This window comes from Cebus imitator, unplaced genomic scaffold (assembly GCF_001604975.1).
Source record: "Cebus imitator isolate Cc_AM_T3 unplaced genomic scaffold, Cebus_imitator-1.0 Scaffold198, whole genome shotgun sequence".
NCBI classification, from domain to species: Eukaryota; Metazoa; Chordata; class Mammalia; order Primates; family Cebidae; genus Cebus; species Cebus imitator.
This window is the reverse complement of record NW_016107513.1, coordinates 1,260,478-1,266,070: the sequence shown is the minus strand read 5'-3', so window position 1 is coordinate 1,266,070 and position 5,593 is coordinate 1,260,478. Positions and strand designations below refer to the sequence as shown.

General features: G+C 38.0%; 1 non-coding gene across 1 annotated transcript; it reads left to right on the top strand.

Annotated features, from left to right (window-relative positions):
- On the top strand, positions 1-107 carry LOC119473970. The gene has a single exon (XR_005203250.1). It is a non-coding gene; the product is annotated as a U6 spliceosomal RNA (small nuclear RNA).
- The last annotated feature ends 5,486 nt before the right edge of the window (positions 108-5,593 follow it).

The following is a 5,593-nucleotide window of genomic DNA, read 5'->3' as shown; positions in this document are numbered from 1 at the left end:
GTGCTCGCTTCGGCAGCACATATACTAAATTTGGAACGATACAGAGAAGATTAGTATGGCCCCTGCGCAGGGATGACATGTGAATTCGTGAAGCATTCCATATTTTTAAATTAAAAATTAAAAAACAAAATCTAGTCAGGCCTGGCAGCAGGCACCTGTAGTCCCAGCTACTCGGCAGGCTGAGACAGGAAAATTGCTTGAACCTGGGAGGGAGAGTTTGCAGTGAGCCGAGATTGTGGCAGTGCACTCCAGCCTAGGTGACAAAGCGAGACTCCATCTCAAAACAACAACAACAACAAAAAAATGATCATTTAAATAGATGCAGAAAAAGCATTTGACAAAATCCAGTATCTCTTTATGATTAAAACTCTCAGCAAAATTGGCACACAAGGGATATACTTTAATGTAATAAAAGACATCTATGATAAACCCACAGCCACCATAATATCGAATGAGGAAAAGCTAAAAGCATTCCCTCTGAGAAGAGGAATAAGACGAAGATGTTCACTCTCACTCCTCTTCAACATAGTACTGGAAGTCCTAGCCAGAGCAATCAGACAAGGGAAAGAAATAAAGAGAATCTAAATTGGTAAAGAGGGGGTCAAACTGTCACTGTTTGCTGATGATATGATCGTTTACCTTTACACTAAGGACTCCTTCAGAAAGCCCCTAAAACTGATAAAAGAGTTCAGCATGGTTTCTGGATACAAGATTAGTGTACACAAATTAGTAGCTCTTCTATACACCAACAGTGACCAACAGAAGAATGAAATCAAGAACTCAGTTCCTTTTACAATAGCTGCAAAAACAAAACTAAGCAAAACAAACAGTAACAACAACAAACCAAAGAAAAAACAACTTAGGAATATACCTAACCAAGGAGTCAAAAGACTTCTGCAAGGAAAGCTACAAAACAGTGCTGAAAAAAATCACAGACAACACAAACACATGCCAAAAAATGGAAACACATCCCGTACTCATGGATGGATAGAATCAATATTGTGAAGATGACCATACTGCCAAAAGCAATCTACAAATTCAATGGAATCCCCATCAATATACCACCATCATTCTTTACAGAATTAGAAAAAAAAATCTAAAATTCATATGAAAAAAAAAAAAAAAAAAAGCAAGACTAAGCAAAATGAACAAATCTGGAGGCATCACACTACCTAATTTCAAACTATACTCTTAATGTCATAGTCACCAAAACAGTGTAGTACTGGTACAAAAATAGGTGCATAGACCAATGGAATGGAATAGAGAACCCAGAAATAAACCCAAATACTTATAGCCAACTGATCTTCAACAAAGTAAACAAAAATATAAAGTGGGGAAAGGTGCTGGGATAGTTGGCTCGCCACATGCAGGAGAATGAAACTCACCTCTCACCTTATACAAACATCAACTCAAGATGGATTAAGGACTTAAACCTCAGACCCGAAACTATAAAAATTATGGAATATAATATTGGAAAAACCCTTTTAGACATTGGCTTAGGCAAGGATTTTATGACCAGGAACCCAAAAGCAAATGCAACAAAAATAAAGATAAATAAAGATAAATAGCTCTGACCTACTTAAACAAAATAGCTTTTGCATGGCCAAAGGAACAGTCAGCAGAGTAAACAGGCCACAGATTGGGAGAATATCTTCACGTTCTATATATCGGACAAAGGACTAATATCTAGAATCTACAACGAACTCAAACAAATCAGTAAGAAAAAAAGCAAACAATTCTATCAAAAAGTTGCCTAAGGACACGAACAGACAATTCTCAAAAGAAGATATACAAATGGCCAACAGACATATGAAAAAATGCTCATCACTAATGATCAGAGAAATGCAAATCAAAACCACAGTGTGATACTACCTTATTCCAGCAAGAATGGCCATAATAAAACAACAACAACAAAAGGTAGACGTTGGCATGGATGTGGTAAACAGGGAACACTTCTACACTGCTGGTGGAAATATAAACTAGTATAGCTGCTATGGAAAACAGTGTGGAGACGCCTTAAAGCACTAAAAGTGGAACTATCATTTGATCCAGCAATCCCACTGCTAGGTATCTACCCAGAGGAAAAGAAGTAATTATTCAAAAATATACTTGCACACACATGTTTATAGCAGCACAATTCACAATTGCAAAATCATGCAACCAACCCAAATGCCCATCAATCAACGTGTGGATAAAGCAATTGTCGTGTATATATATGATGGAATACTATGCAGCCATAAAAAGGAATGAAATAACAGCATTTGTAGTGACTTGGATGAGATTGGAGACTATTATTCTAAGTGAAGTAACTCAAGAACGGAAAACCAAACATTGCATATTCTCACTGATATGTGGGAGCTAAGCTATGAGGACGCAAAGGCATAAGAATGATACAGTGGACTTTGGGGACTTGTGGGGAAGAGTGGGAGGGAGGCTAGAGATAAAAGACTACAAATATGGTGTAGTGTACCCATGGGTGATGGGTGCACCAAAATCTCACAAAATCACCACAAAATAACTTACACATGTAACCAAATACGAGCTGTACCCCAATAACTTATGGAAAAATAAAAAAAATAAAAATATTTAAGACCATATGCACACATATACATACATACACTTCTGTATGCCTCATTTAATGTGACTGAATGTGGGGAAGACTCATAGACCTCCTGCCTTTGTTACTCACATACTTCTGTCTCAATTTTCTTATGGGCACTGGTTGTACAAGTATTCCAGTGATGGGCAAAATTTCATGTTTATATTAATCTGGTTCGTGTCCATTATTTCTGTTTTGTTTGCAGGAGGAATCTAAGTGTTATTCTCTTTTTTTAATAGGTTTTTGGTGTAGCTCAAAATTTTATATTAAAATTTTATATTTTGGTTTCTGAGTGTGTATGTGTTGGGTTCCAGGAGAAATGTTTTCATGCTGTGTTTTGTATTCATTTTGTTTTCTTTTGTTGGAAGGGATTGTCTAAATTCACATCGATACAGTTTACTGGAATACCAGTCTCAGATTTGGTAAGTTGGCTTCTTCACTGCTGGTGCCTCCCTGAGCCAGGGATGGAGGAAGCAGGCCTTTGAGGCAAATACATGTGTATTTAGGTTCTAGCTTCTCCCTTTCTTAACTAAGTAATCGCAGGCAAGCGTCTCTACTTTTCTAAGCCTCTGTTTTCTCATTTATAAATAGGGGGTGGTATATTCTTCATTGGATTTTTGTGAAGATTAAATAAAATAATCTAAAGTGTCATGGAAGGGTTCATTAACGGGGATTTTAGAAGCAGAAGAGTCTTTCTTCCTTTTATCATTTGTCTGCATAGTTATTTAATGAGAAAGAGATCTTTTTACTTCTCATTACCTTATTTTTTCTGTGATGATGTTAATTCCATGATATTACAGGTAATACTGTTTATTATAGAAACTGATTTATTTCATGCTAGGACTTCCTCAGGCCTGATTTAATGCAATGCATTTAAAGCGAATGAATTCTGTTTTGGTCAGAGTGAGGCTCCTGTTTTTGCTGATTATGTATCTGATTTATTGGCAGGATGGAAGGATTAACAAAGAAGGAGACTTGAGCTCTCTGAACATCAGGGTTCTATTCATATATATCATTATCATCATTGCTACCACCACCAGGAGTATCGACTGACTGACCTTGTTATTTACTCAGAGAGGTACTAAGCACTTTATGCAAGTTTAACCTTGGAACAACCCGAGGACGTAAGTAGATATTATTGTCCTCATCTTATAGATAACAAAATTGAGGGAAAAGTTGTGAAAACTTTTCCAAGGTCAGAGCTGGATTCAAGTCAGAATAACTCCAATACCTGCTTCTTTAAATGGCTGTCTTTGTTATTATTTTAAAAAAGCTTTATCCTTCTTATGCCTCTCAAAACTATTTAAAACATTCTAATACATCCCTAGATTCGTAGAATCCCAGGAGGCTTCTGGGGTGAGCTTCCTCTCTTTTTCTAGATATCACCAGCTATTTTATGGTATGTGTGTATATGTGCACGTGTGCTCATGTGTGCATGTAATTTAGCTTAATTGTTGCTACGTATACTCCGTCAATCCTGACCCTTCTATAGCTCATTCATTCCTTGAATGTTGCCCTGGAAGATGGAGAGGAGGTTTCTATGTCAAGACATAAAGGAGTTCTGACTTAAGATGCTACTCTGGATGTTCCAGTGTCTGAGGATCATGCCTCAGATCCTGCTCACCCCCCCAACTTTTCTGACTTCATTAGCCAAACTCAGCCCTTAGTCTCTGGCAGTGGTTGACCTGGCAATCTTATGTTTGTCACTGATATGGTTTGGCTCTCTGTTCCCAGTCAAATCTCACCTTGCATTGTAATATTTCCCATGTATCAAGAGCAGCTCCAGGTGATAATTGAATCATGGCGGCAGTTCCCCCATGATTTTCTCATAATAGGGAGTGAGTTCTCATGAGAACCGATGGTTTTATAAGGGGCTTCCCTTTTTGCTTATTTTCTCTCCTGCCACCCTTGTGAAGAAGTGCCTTCCACCGTGATTTCTTTTCACCAACTTTTCTGAGGCCTCCCCAGCCATGTGGAACTGAGTCATTAAACCTCTTTTCTTTATAAATTACCCACTCTCAGGTATCTCTTCACAGCAGTGTGAGAAGGCACTAATACAGTCACCGAATCTGTCATTCTCCTTTGCCATATTCTCTAATCCACCTTCTAGAATCTTGCCTCAGCCTCTCAAGTAGCTGGGACTACAGGTGCATGCCACCATGCCCGGCTAATTTTGGTATCTTTTAGTAGACGCAGGGTTTTGCCTGTTGGCCAGGCTAGTCTTGAACTCCAGACCTCAAGTAATCCCCTCACCTTGGCCTCCCAAATTGCTGGAATTACAGACGATAGCCACAGTGCCCAGCCAAGTCTTTGCACTTTGATATGGTGGAAATGTGACTGGGGTTTTTGGGCCGTGGTATACCCTTCAACTGGGTTTATAGAAAGGCTGGTCAGTTGCCCCAGACTAAGGACAGTGGTGAGGTAGTCACATCTGGGAGCCCTCAGTCCTGGAATATGATTCGTGGAAGGAGGTCTAGTGTTCATTTGTCATAATTCTTATCTATTCACACAAAACATCTTCTTTCCTAACTAATTTAAGTCTGGGTTAATGAAGAGGATTTTAGTCTAGTTTTGGGGTAAAGATAAGGGATTTTACAGAGAATTTCATAAATAGTAGAGAAGTTTTGTTTTTCTGTTGAGAAGTTGTACTTCATATAAATGTATATTTTTTAGTATCTGAAAGAATTCAAGTCATGCTGGGCATTCTGATGCTTCAAACTTATCCATTAAATTAGGTGGCAGGGTCATAAAGCATTCTGTAGAATCCTATGCTGATATATCACTCTTGAAAGGTGTTAATTTGGTTCTCCAGCTCTGATTTGTTTAGTAGAACATATTAATTGCTTGGTGGATAGAATTAAACCATTTTAGGCTTCAAAAAATTGGAAGCTCTGAAAAATAAATAGCATGATCAGTGCAGAACATTTATTCTGATTATAGCAGCTTGTTTGAGCAAAGACAGTATAAGTTTATTCTCTCAGAATTATTAAAAAT